The sequence below is a fragment of the Heterodontus francisci genome, chromosome 24, assembly GCF_036365525.1.
Source record: "Heterodontus francisci isolate sHetFra1 chromosome 24, sHetFra1.hap1, whole genome shotgun sequence".
NCBI classification, from domain to species: Eukaryota; Metazoa; Chordata; class Chondrichthyes; order Heterodontiformes; family Heterodontidae; genus Heterodontus; species Heterodontus francisci.
In genome coordinates, this window is record NC_090394.1 from 14,576,574 (window position 1) to 14,591,013 (window position 14,440).

At 40.9% G+C, this 14,440-nt stretch overlaps 1 protein-coding gene across 5 annotated transcripts in view; it reads left to right on the forward strand.

Moving 5' to 3' along the window:
* rhbdf1a (rhomboid 5 homolog 1a (Drosophila)) overlaps positions 1-14,440 on the forward strand; it is a 474,090-nt gene that overhangs the window by 363,626 nt on the left and 96,024 nt on the right. The gene's annotated exons all lie outside the window — the stretch shown is intronic.

A 14,440-nucleotide genomic window follows, 5' to 3' on the forward strand; every position in this document is an offset into this window, starting at 1 on the left:
ATGTAAGCTAGCAAAAAATATAAAAACAGAGTGTAAAATCTTCTATCGGTACGTAAAAAGGAAATGTTTGGCTAAGACAAATGTGGGTCCATTACAGGTAGTGTTAGGAGAATTTATAATGGGGAATAGAGAAATGGCAGAGAAGCTAAATGATGACTTTGTGTCTGTCTTCACTGAGGAAGATACAAGAAATCTCCCAGAATTAGAGATCGAAGGGATTAGGGTGAATGAGGAATTGAAGGAAATCAGTATTAGTAAGAAGGTTGTATTGAAGAAATTAATAGGGCTGAAGGTTGATAAGTCCCCAGGACCCGATATTCTACATCCCAGAGTGTTGAAAGAGGTAGCTGTGGAAATAGTGGATGCATTGGTGATTATCTTCCAAAATTCTATATATTCTGGAATGGTTCTTGCAGATTGGAAGGTCACAAATGTCACCCCACTATTTAAGAAGGGAGGGAGAAAGAAAACAGGGAATTACAGACCTGTTGGCCTTACATCAGTTGCTGGGAAAATGCTAGAATCTATTCTAAAGGATGTGATGAATGGAACCTTGGATAATAATGATCTGATTGGGCATAGTCAACATGGATTTATGAATGGGAAATCAGGTTTGACGAATCTGTTGGAGTTTTTTGAGGATATTACTTGCAGAATTGATAAAGGGGAGTCGGTGGACATGGTAGACCTGGATTTTCAGAAGGTTTTTGATGAAGTCCCCCTCAGGAAGTTGGCTAGCAAAATTAAAGCACATCGGATAAGAGGTAATAGACTGGCATGGATTAAGGATCGGTTAACAGGCAGAAAGCAGAGCGTAGGAATAAACGGGTCATTCTCACGTTGGCAGGCTGTGACTAGTGGGGTACTGCAGGGATCAGTGCTTGGGCCCCAGCTGTTATTATATGTCAATGATTTGGATGTGGGGACAAAATGTAATATTTCCAAGTTCGTGGATGACATAAAACTAGGTGGGAATGTGTGTTGTGAGGAAGAAGCAAAGTTGCTTCAAGGGGATTTGGACAGACTTAGTGAGTGGGCAAGAATGTGGCAGATGGAATATAATGTGGAAAATTGTGAGGTAGGAGGAATAGATGTGCAGAGTATTTCTTAAATGGTAAGAGATTAGAAAGTGTATTCCCTGTCCTCTCCTCCGCCACCCACAGGCAAAAATCCAACTTTCGACCCTCTCTGGCCCCAGAAATTTTGGATCCTCTAGTTTTTTTTAAATAAGATGTCTGTTTAAACTTTCAGCCTCTACTTAAGACACATTCTAAGCTTTATTAAAAGCAAAATACTGCGGATGATGGAAATCTGAAATAAAAATAGAAAGTGCTGGAAAAACTCAGCAGGTCAGGCAGCATCTGTGGAGAGAGAAGCAGAGTTAATGTTTCAGGTCAGGTTAACTGCACTTTCCAGCACTTTCCGTTTTTATTTCTAACCTTTATTGCCTGATAAGTATTTTCTCTGGTTGGTTACTGTTTCTCATCCTGCAGTGCTTGCTCTCATTTATTGTTGAATACAACTTCCAGTTTTTTGATAACTTAATTATTTGTCTTATGCTGAGCAAGACTGTTCACAATCTTGGTGTTTGTGCTATTTCACCCCAAGTTCAGTTTCTGACCACATAGCCAGACCATCACTGCTGTTTTCTTCCACAAGGACACAAGAAATAGGAGCAAGAGTAGACCATATGGCCCATCGAGCCTGCTCCGCTATTCAATACTAACATGGCTGATAGGCTTCAATTCCACTTTCCCGCCTGCTCACCATATTCCTTGATTCCATGAGAGACCAAAAATCTATCTCTTCCAGCCTTAAATTTATTCAGCGATGGAGCATCCACAACCCTCTGGGGTAGAGAATTCCAAAGATTCATAACCCTTTAAGTGAAGTAATTTCTCCTCATTTCAGTCTCAAATGATTGGCCCCTTATTCTGAAACTGTTACTCCATGTTTTAGATTCACCGCCAGGTGGAAACAACCTCTGTGTCTACCCTATCCAGCTCCTTCAGAATCTTATATGTTTCAATGAGATCACCTCTAATTCTTCCAAACTGCAGAGAATATTGGCCCAATTTGCTCAGCCTCTCATCATAGGACAACCCCATCATCCCAGGGACCAACTTAGTGAACATTCTCTTCACCACCTCCAATGTAAGTATATCCTTTCTTAAATGTGGAGACCAAAACTGCACACAGTACTTCAGATGTGGTCTCACCAAAACCCTTTACAATTGCAGAAAGACTTTCTTATTCCTGTACTCCAATCCCCTTGCAATAAAGGCCACCACGCCATTTGCCTTCCTAATTGCTTGCTGTACCTGCAAGCTAACTTTCTGCGTTCCTTGTACAAGCAAAAATCTCTTTGAACATCAACACTTAGAAATTTCACAGCTTTTTAAAACTATTGTGCTGTTCTATTCTTACAATCAAAGTGAATAACTTTATACTTCCCTAAATTTATATTCCATCTACCATCTTGTTGCCCACTCGCTTAACCTCTTATCTCTTTGCAGCCTCTCTGTGTCCTCCCCACAGCTTACCTTTCCACCTACCTTTGTATCATCAGCAAACTTAGATACATTACTCTCTGTCTCTTCATCTAAGTCATTAATATAGATTGTAAATAGCTAAGGCCCCAGCCAGCACTGATCCTTGCAGCACTCCACTATTCACTGCCTGCCAACTTGAAAATGCCCATTTATGACCACTCGTTGCTTCCTGTCCGTTACCAATCCTCTATCCATGCTAATATATTACTCCCAACTTCATGAGCCCTTATTATACCTATTAATCTTTTGTGCGGCACCTTATTGAATGCCTTTTGGAAATCCAGGTATACTACATCTACTAGTTCCCTTTATCTACTCTACTAGTTACATCCTCAAAAAACTCTAATAAATTTATCAAACAGAATTTCTCTTTAATAAAACCACATTGACTTGTTCTAATCATACTGTACTTTTCTAAGTGCATCCATCTCTAATACCGCTCGACTGTGCCCCTGCCTCCACTCATCTGCTGTTGAAACCCTCATCAATGCTTTTGTTACCTCTAAACTTGATTATTCCAGTATTCTCCTGGACGATTTCCCATCTTTTGCCCTGCATAACTTGTGCTCAATGCTCACTGTAAAATTCTGGTGCAGTTTTTTCAAATTGTGATTCCTTTACATTTTTACAGTGGGAGCGCAGGTGCAGCATTTAATACGGAGCAAGGCTTTCTCAATACTTCCAGGCTGCCGTGCAGTCGCGCGCGTGCACAGTTTAGCAGGAATATTCCTTGTGTTCATCCACAACTCTGTGCCTGTACCTTAACTCAGCCATATCTTATTCAACCATCACCCTTGTATTTGCTGACCTTCATTAGCTCCCCAGCCAACAACAACTCAATTTTAAAATCCTCGTCTTTATTTTCAGATTCTTCCATGACCTCGCACCCTCCCGATCTGTGCAACCTCTCCAGACCTACAAATCTTCAAGATCTCTGTGCTCCTGCAATTCTGGCCTCTTGCGCATCCCTGATTTTAATCGCTTAACACTGGTGGCCGTGCCTTTGGCTGCTAAGGCCCTAAGCTCTGAAATTCCCTCCCTGCAACTCTGCCTCTTTACCTCTGTTTCCTCTTTTAAGGTGCTCTTTATAACTTACCTCTTGGACCAAGCTTTTGGTCGTCTGTCCCAATATCTCCTCCTGTGGCTTGGTATCAAGAATGTTTTTTTCATTGATATTGCTTTTGTTAAGTGCCTTGGGACGTTTTACCAAGTTAAATGTGCCATATAAATGTAAGTTGTTGTTATTTGACCACTGCCAGTGTTGACAGATAGCTGCTATTAAAAACCACAGTTCACTGACACACACTAAAATCTACAGAAGGGAAGCTCAACATAACATTACCAACAGCTCCAACATCAGACCAGCGTGTTTCCCTAATTAGCATTTCATGTTTCGAGCTCCTTCCTATAAACATGTTTCCTACAAACACAAATCATTACATATTTAACATATTGCTTACAACACTCAGCCACAATGTCAGTAATTACAAAAGGTTATGATACACGCCTTCCTGTATTATTCATCTAATTATAACATTGACATCTTTAAACATGATTAATAGTGAGACTAGCCATAAATATGCCCCATAAACTGCCACTTAGAAGTATTTATTGTAAGTAAACAGACCCATTTTTACCTGGTTTAATAGGAAACTTGTAAATTAAATGACAGTTTCAGAATGTAACTAAGTGCTGACTATGTGACAAATAGTCTATCCTTGTACAGTATCTTCACACTCAGAATATTAAAAACTTAATAAGTAGATGATTCCCACTTATCACAGTGTTATCCATTTTGGAAAACACTACTCTATTAGGTGCTGATGTACACCTTGTATATATCATAAAACAGCCAGAAACTTCATCACTTCTAATGGAGTTTAACAACCTAACATCATTTGTGTTTTATTATTTCTGATAAATTGCTTCAAGTAGAAATCAAATCAAACAGTTTGGAATTAAATTCCCAAACAATCTGCAGGCAGTGATCCTGGTACTTTCTTCAGGATTCCTCCCACTGGGAACTTCTATTGCTTTCCTCAGCTAACAATATTTGAGGCCCCAGGAAGTCCAAAGGAGGAATGTTGGGTATGGTGTTGCTGGGTTCCTCCTCACAACAAACTTCCATTTGGCACCCATGGCTCCCTTTATAAATGAACCACCTTCAAAGAGGCCAAAAACCACCTTGCATTCAAATTTTTGGGAATCTAGGCCTCATTCCTAGTCTGGATGCCAAGGTGGACCCCACTTCCCCTCTCATCATATCAGGTGTATCTTTGCTGACCATGTACCAGGGCTCAATGAAGGCCTGAGACGTGGGATCTCCAATATATAGTGTCACCAACTCCTCCCACCTTATTTTGATTGCCATTTTGGCCAGCAACATGGGGATGGTAGGCCAAAGGCTCCAAACAGGCCATCCCAGAATTATTGGTACTATGCCAGGACCCAGTGTATCCAGGAACATTATTTTTCTGTGCACAGAAGCTGCCTGATCTGAGTATTTCTAGAATTTTCTGTTTAATTCTAGCTTATCTAGATCCTGATTGCGATTCCAGCTGTTCCAGCAGACACCTGTTGCAGTTCAGGCAGTTCTATGGTTGCTAATTTTAGGGGACAATCTTTTTAAAGTTTAGTGTTTTTCCTGTGCAATTATTTAAATTAGACATATTTCAGGAATATTACACCCTTCACCAGCTCTATCAGGGCACTGTTTGGTGGACATTATTCTTTTCTGTTTAATTGATTTAACCTTAAGTTAAATCTTAGTGAAATCTTCAACATGCATTAGGCCCCAAAGGGGCCTAAGACCTGATTTAGTTGGCTGCCCAGGGTGCCTAAAAATGGACATAATTAATTTAGCAATGGCCCAACTGCTGTGCACATTAGGCACAGGGCCGTCCCACTGATAAATTGATCACTGTGCACCATTTTACACTCAAAACAGGTACAATGCACACCAATTTCTGTTCTTCTCTGCTTTCTGATTGAGATACATGGAAAAGCTATGCAATAGAGCACCTTTAATAGAACTGAAAACCTTTCTCTGATTGAATCCCTGTAATATTGATTCAAAGAACAGTATCCCATTTTGCTGACTCAATGTAACTTTTAATATATAGGCAAAAAAATGATTTTTTTTTTAGTTGTGAATGTTTCCTTTCTCTGGTTTGACATATTAGTTTAGAAATTACGGTCAGTGATATTGTCTAAACCTGAACACCCTCGTATCATTCTTCTTTGTTACTTTAGCAGTGGTGTTAGCCAATTTAAATTTAACAGGTTAAAGCTTGTGTTAAAATAGCAGAGAGAGAAATTTGATACAAGCCTATTATATGTGCTTATTTAATTAACTGAACACTGTGTTCAGGTTCGTCTACTTTGATATTTTCTTATAAATAATTGTGGATTGTTTATATAACTATCGATGTATCATTTTTTACTATAACAAAAACAGTACATCTAGTGGGCATTTACTACCTAACAAAACTCTTAAGTGTCACACTCTAATTTCTATGTCAGAAAAAGTATAAGAAGCAGAGATAGTCATTCCAAATAGATGGAGAAAATCTCCCAACAAGAGAGAAATACCTTAATTGATTCAGGAGAGGGCGAATCTCTAACCTTTGACTGATCTTGGCAATCACTGAAAATAAGAAAGCGCCAAGATTGAAGAGCAATTAAACTTTGACCTGACTGAGTAGTGACTTAACTATAATTGGATTTTGTGGCCTTATAGGGACAATGCCTCACCTTAGTCACAGCAGATTACATTAAGCATCTTATATTATTCTATTACTAACTGACACTATTAATAGTGAACACTCTAATGTTAGAAATTTGTCAGGCGATCAGATAATATTTTAAAACAAAAATCTTTGCATGCACAATATTGTGTTGGAATAGGAAGAAGTGGAGAATGCTTCTCCAATGACTCAATGAGTAACTACGCCATCTGGAAAGGTGGTCAGCTTTTGAGGTTAGCAACATCCCAGGTTTGACCTTTGATCTGTGATAAGTTAACAACTCAGCCAGGGCAACAGTAGTCCTTTACAGATAGCCTCTGTATCTCTTTCTGGTCATTCTGCTGCAAAGTGTCTGACTGGCTCTCATTTAAGGACAGTGTTAAACTTAGCTGAGATATCCTGAAGCTAAAGCCCTCATGTTGGAGAAGAGAATCTGAAGTGGCTTCTTTTCTGACTGCTTGTACTCCTGGCAAGGGGTACAAGGATCAGAAAATGGGTGGTGGACAGTGGAAGATACTTCCAAAGTGATGTAAAAAATTGCTGTGTTTAGGGACAGGAATAGAGGTGAATCACTGGAAGAGTTTTAAGATGGATAAATCAATTGGCAACAGTGGCTTCCACCTATACCAGTTACAGCCTTTATATTGAACAAGGTAGCTACCCTCTCATCATGAATCAGCAGCAGTTTATGTGGCCAGTAATCTCCCTGGGGGTAGATGTTGAGAAGGATGAATTATTATCTGTGACTAACCGTCCAGATGGCCTAAAAGAAAGATACAGAGAAAGAATGAAACTTAATTCAGTTCAGTAATGCATAACCATCACGGCTAGTCTTTTAACATTAAAAGAAAACAAATGAGTAACAGGTGTGTGCCAAAGCAAGTCTTCAACTTTACACCTTATTAGGAGGACAGTTATACTTGTTACTGGGGTGGTTGTTTGAGTGTTAATGAGTCAGAACATTTTAGAATTCCGTATCGTTTGGCAGATCGCTTGATCTGTACAACCAACAACAACAATGAACATTTTAGATTTTGGGTATTCCAATGAGAGAAGGGCTATCATATGCCTCAAAGAACACTATTGTATTCTGTTAGAAATAAGGGAGACTTCTGATTAGCTTGAAAGCAACTTCCAAAACAATATGTAAAGGCACTTAAGATGAGGCAAGTACGAACACGGCTTTCGACAGATAGAAATACTTCAAATAGAGAGAGTTTTCAGTTTCTGTGCTTTCTGATGACAAAATAAGGCACTGGATTTAATTAGAATTTGTTACTTTTTTGTAACATTACTTTCCAAATTAAAACTTTTAAGTGAATAAAAGAAGGGAAATTGAGCGGACTTTCACCTGAGGGTGAGAAAATAGTGTCGAGGTTGATTTCTTTGAACAGCTGCCCATTTTGTGCTGATCCAGAACTTCATGTTGGACCTTAGGAGCTCCAAGTGAAAACAGGTGAAAACTTTAATTTTATGATAATGTTTTGCAGTGATATTAGCACACATGCAGTTTCTAGGTGTTCTCACTATACCTTAAGTTTGATCACATAAAATTGGCCTAGGTAATAGATGCATTTAGGGCTTATAGGAAGTTGATATTTGAAGGGCGAATGCTGTTTTTGATGAATGTGTGAAAATAAGATTCATTCTTCGAGAAGTGCTGCTTACTTTTTGTCAGTTTACTTTCAAAGATGTTTTCCTAAGAGTTTTGGCAGATCCCTTTTTATTTGGAGGATGACCGAACGGATTTGAGGCAGTTGATATTGTATTTTACCTGAAGGGTGTATGTACAGGCTGAGTCAAGTCTACCCTTGAATTTAATGGGAAAAATAATGTTGTGGATTTTGCTTTATGACGGGGGCAGTGATAGAGCTGTGCCATCTTCTGGGCCCACCGCTCCAAATCAAACTGTATTGTAGAGACAGTACTGCCATTGTTGTAAGGCCACAATATTCCCAAACTTCTTTGCATCTGACTCATTTCAAGCTGCCACAAAGGACATAAGAAACATCAATCAATGTGAATTTCACCAATGTATCAAATCGGTGATTGACGCATTGTTCACCAGGGCAAAAAATGTCATTAATTTTCCCTTGGGCAACAAGCAGCAGGATGAGATGACTTTGAATATTTATAGATGGCAGCATTCTTGAAAATCGGAAGCACCACTGATTACATGCACGTGCCCATGTGAGCCACTGCACACAGTCACATCACCTTCAGGAACTGCAAGGGCCTTCACTCCATTAACGTGTAAACTATTGTGCAAGTTGATGCTGGGTTTACAGATATTAATCATGATGCATTTATTTTAAGGAATTCCATGGTGCAAGGATTATTTGGCTGAGAGGGGTAAAAAAAAATACATGGTTGGTGATCTGTGCTACTGTTTCAGCCCCAACACTTCTGAGAACCATGAGCTACAGTGCAGTGCAAGTACAAGCTTCTTGGAATCACCAGAATCATTATCAAGACACATAATAGACATCTGAAGGTAGCAAGAGATTAGGATTGGCAAGGCTACATGCTCCATAACTCTGCCATCCAAAGAGGTAGGAGGACATTCGCCAGGTGCCAAGAGCTGAGCAGAAACAAGATGAGAGCTGGAAGAGATTCCTGCTGAGCCACCTTCGCAAGAAAACTGGGAGGATGAATCAAGAGATTGCAGAAAGATATAATCAGAGTGGGCAGATATGTGATGAACATTGTTTAATGGGATAAATGGGAAGTAGTTTATCTGGGTGGGGGTGTTGGGGTAAGAGCAGTACATGGAAATATAATCTCAATAATGTTATCTTCAATGGGTGGGGGGAACAACTAGGATGCAGATCTCTAAAAGCAGGATTGCAGGTGAAGAATGGTATAAAAAGAACAATTGGGGTTCAAGTATTTTTTATGTTTGGCGCAGTGAGTGTAGAGACCATGAGCTGCAGGTGAGTCGGTGCAAGAAATTTGTTAGTATGTAGTTGGAGTATTGCAGCATTTTGGGCACCATGTTATTGAAAGAATATTGGAGCAATGGAAAAGGTGGAAGATTGATTTACTAAGACAACACCAGGGATGAGACAATGAGAGACTTGAAGAGCTCGAGTTGTAATCACAAAAGCAGAGAAAGTTCACAAGGGATTTAATAAAAGTGCTCAAAGTTTTGAAAGGGACTTCAGACAGCAAATACTGAGATTATTTCCATTGGTCAAAGAATTGGTAATGGGGAGTATAAATTTTGGTTCAGTACTAAAAGTGTAAGGGTGGATGTTTGATAATTTATTTTTAAAAAACTTTATTAGAATATGGAATACTATTAAAACCAAGTCGATCCCACTCAATATTTAAGAGGGAATTACAGGGCTGATTCCCTAATTGGGCACAATGGAGCACTCCTAGGGTCCGTGAGTTTTCATCTGCTAAATTAAATGAGTGGCAAATCAAGCTACGTAGGGGTATGATTTCCCAACAAGTGCCCCTTATGAGTGCAGTTCCACACTAGGAGCGCCTGATCAGTAGAATAGAATTAGAGTAGATTGATCCAATATAGAGCTTGCTGTGTCACAAGCATGATAGACTGGTTGCCTACCATGTTGAAATGTCTGATTTGTTGCCTGTTTTGAATCTGCCACGTTTAACACTTCACTTTAAAGTCAATTGATTTGTTACTTAAATTTAACACGAGAGTCAAACGAGAATGTTAAGCAAATTTGAAGGAACACATGTGTTTTACATATTGCCCTATGATTTAGATTGGAACTGCAACAGGAATTTCAAACCAGGGTGGTGTCAGCATGATAGCACATGCTTCTTTAAGGACGACAGAGCCATTTATGTCATTATGCAGAAGAAATGATATATAGTTTTAATCATGAGAATTTTTTTGCACTCAAGATGCAGTGTGTGACTCACAGAAGTGTATCCAAATAATGCATTATCTGCTCCGTATTTATATGTTTGTGCATTCTTATTAAACTGCAGAATATCATAAAATGGTTAAAGCACCCGAAGGAGGCCATTCAGCCCATTGTGTCTGTGCCAGCTCTCTGCAGGGGCAATTCACCAAGTCCCACTCCCTTGCCTTTCCCCCATAGCCCTGTAAATTTTTTCTACACAGGTCATTATAGAACATAGAACAGTACAGCACAGTACTGGCCCTTCGGCCCATGATGTTGTGCCGAACCTTTAACCTACTCTAAGATCAAACTAACTACCTACCCTTCATTCTACTATCATCCATGTACCTATCCAAGATTTTCTTAAATGCCCCTAATGTATCTGCTTCTACTACCACCGCTGGCAGCGCATTCCACGCACCCACCACTCTCTGTGTAAAGAACCTACCTCTGACATCTCCCCGAAACCTTCCTCCAATCATGCCCCCTGGTGATAGCCCTTTCCACCCTGGGAAAAAGTCTCTGACTATCCACTCTATCTATGCCTCTCATCATCTTGTACCCCTCTATCAAGTCACCTCTCATCCTTCTTTGCTCCAATGAGAAAAGCCCTAGCTCCCTCAATCTTTCTTCGTAGGACATGCCCTCCAGTCCAGGCAGCATCCTGGTAAATCTCCTCTGCACCCTCTCTAAAGCTTCCACATCCTTCCTATAATGAGGCGACCAGAACTGAACACAATATTCCAAGTGTGGTCGAACCAGGGCCTTATAGAGCTGCAGCATAACCTCGTGGCTCTTAAACTCAATCCCCCTGTTAATGAAAGCCAACACACCATACGCCTTCTTAACAACCCTATCAACTTGGGTGGCAACTTTGAGCGATCTATGGACATGGACCCCAAGATCCCTCTGTTCCTCCACACTACCAAGAATCCTGTCTTTAAGCCTGTATTCCGCATTCAAATTCGACCTTCCAAAATGAATCACTTCACACTTTTCCAGGTTGAACTCCATCTGCCACTTCTCAGCCCAGCTCTGCATCCTGTGAATGTCCCGTTGCAACCTACAACAGCCTTCCACACTATCCACAACTCCAGCAACCTTTGTGTCATCGGCAAACTTGCTAACCCAGCCTTCCACTTCCTCATCCAAGTCATTTATAAAAATCACAAAGAGCAGAGGTCCCAGAACAGATCCCTGCGGAACACCACTGGTCACCGAGTTCCATGCTGAATACTTTCCATCTACTACCACCCTCTGTCTTCTATGGGCCAGCCAATTTTGTATCCAGACAGCCAACTTCCCCTGTATCCCATGCCTCCTTACTTTCTGAATGAGCCTACCATGGGGAACCTTATCAAACGCCTTGCTAAAATCCATATACACCACATCCACTGCTCTTCCTTCATCAATGTGTTTTGTCACATCTTCAAAGAATTCAATAAGGCTCGTGAGGCATGACCTGCCCCTCACAAAGCCATGCTGACTGTCTCTAATCAAACCATGCTTTTCCAAATAATCATAAATCCTGTCTCTCAGAATCCTCTCCAATAATTTGCCACTACTGACATAAGACTGACTGGTCTATAATTCCCAGGGTTATCCCTATTCCCTTTCTTGAACAAGAGAACAACATTTGCCACCCTCCAATCATCCGGTTCTACTCAAGTGGACAGTGAGGATGCAAAGATCATCGCCAAAGGCGCAGCAATCTCTTCCCTCGCTTCCCGTAATATCCTTGGGTATATCCCGTCTGGCCCCGGAGACTTATCTGTCCTCATATCATTCAAAATTTCCAGCACATCCTCCCTCTTAACCTCAACCTGTTCGAGCATATCAGCCTGTTCCACGCTGTCCTCACAAACGACCAGGTCCCTCTCACTAGTGAATACTAAAGCAAAGTATTCATTTAGGACCTCCCCTACCTCCTCCGACTCCAGGCACAAGTTCCCTCCACTATCCCTTATCAGCCCTACCCTCACTCTGGCCATCCTCTTGTTCCTCACATAAGTGTAGAACGCCTTGGGATTTTCTTTAATCCTACCCACCAAGACTTTTTCATGTCCCCTTCTAGCTCTCCTAAGTCCATTCTTCAGTTCCTTCCTGGCTACCTTGTAACCCTCTAGAGCCCTGTCTGATCCTTGCTTCCTCAACCTTAAGTAAGCTTCCTTCTTCCTCTTGACTAGCTGTTCCACATCTCTTGTCATCCAAGGTTCCTTCACCCTACCATCCCTTCCTTGCCTCATCGGGACAAACCTATCCAGCAGTCGCAGCAAGTGTTCCCTAAACAACCTCCACATTTCTGGCGTGCATTTCCCTGAGAACATCTGTTCCCAGTTTATCCAGTTCCCTTTTGAAAGCATTGATTAAATCTGCCTCCACCACACTCTCGGGCAGTGCCTTCCATATCCTAACCACTCGCTGCATTAAAAAAAAAAGTTTATCCTCATGTCGCTGTTGCTTCTTTTGCTAATCACCTTAAGTTGGTGTCCTGTAGTTCTGGATCTTTCTATCAATGGGAATAATTTCTCCCTATCTAATCTATCCAGACCCCTCAAGATTTTGAAAACCTCTATCAAATCTCCTCTCAACCTTCTCTTCTCTCAGGAGAACAGCCCCAGCTTCTCCAGTCTATCCATTTAAGCTCCTTATCCCTGGAACCATTCTCATGAATCTTTTCTGCAGCCTCTCTAATGCCTTCACATCTTCCAAAAGTGTGGTGGCCAGAATGGGACACAATACTCCAGTTGAGGCCAAACTGGTTCTTCTTAAGTTCCTTGCTTTTGTACAATATATCCCATATGCTTTATTAACCACTTTCTCAACCTGCCCTGCCCCCTTCAATGATTTGTTCACATGTACCCTCAGGTTTCTCTGCTCCAGCACCCTTTTAGAATTGTATCCTTTATTTTATATTGCCTTTCCTCATTATCCCGACCAAAATGAACCACTTCGCACTTCTCCGCATTAAATTTCATCTGCCACTTGTCCGCCAATTGCACCAGCCTGTCTGTGTCCTCTTGAGTTTATTCCCATCCTCCCCACAGTTCACAATTCACAATTCTTCCAAGTTTTGTGCCATCTGCAAATTTTTAAAATGTGTCCTGAACACCCAAGTCTAGGTCATCAGTATATATTAAGAAAAGCAATGGTCATAACACCCACCCCTGGGAAACACTACTATATAGCTTCCTCCAGTCCGAAAAACAACTGTTCACGACTAGTCTGTTTCCTGTCATTCAGCCAACTTTGTATCCACTGTCCCTTTTATTACATGTGCTCTGACTTTGCTGACAAGTCTGATATGTGGCACTTTATCAAGTGTCTTTTGGAAGTCTATGTACACCACATTACCCTCCTCAATCCTCTCTGTTACCTCATCAACAAACTCAATCAAGTTAGTTAAACACGATTTTCCCTTAACAAATCTGTGCTGACTTTTCTTGATTAATCCACATTTGTCCAAATAACAATTTTGTCCTGAATTATCATATCTAAAAGCTTTCCCACCACAGAGCACCTCTTAGCTGCTGGGGTTAATCCTTCCACATTTTTTGAACGAGGGTGTAACATTTGCGATTCTCCAGTCCTCTGGCACCACCCCTATATCGCAGCTGGATTGGAAGATTATGGCCAGTACCTCCACAATTTCCACCCTTACTTCCCTCAGTATACTTGGATGCACCTCATCTGGTCCTGGTGACTTATCAACTTTAAATACAGACAGCCCTTCTAATACCTTCTCTTTTTAATTTTTAGCCTATCCAGTGACCCAACTGCATTCTCTTTCACTATGACTTGGACAGCCTCTTCTTTCTTGGTAAAGACAAATACATAGTTTTCACTTAGTACTTCAGCCAGGCCCTCTGCCTCCTTGCGTAAATCCCCTTTTTGGTCCCTAATCGGTGCCACCCTCCTCTTACTACTCTTATTATTTATATGCCTATAGAAGACTTTTGGATTTGGTTTTATGTTAGCTGCCAGTCTCTTCTCAGACTCTGTCTATTTCTTTTTCATTTCCCCTCTGAACTTTCTGCATTCAACCTGATTCTCAATTGTATTATCCATCTGTCATATGCAGCCTTTTTCTGCTTTATCTTACTCTCCATCTCTTTCATCATCCAGGGTGCTCTGTACTCATTTGTCCCACCTTTACCCCCTGTTGTGGGAATGTCCCTTGACTCTACCTGAACTATCTCCTGTTCAAAAGCAGCCTGTGCTGTTACAGTTTTGCCTCTGGATCTGGCCCAGATAAAGTGCA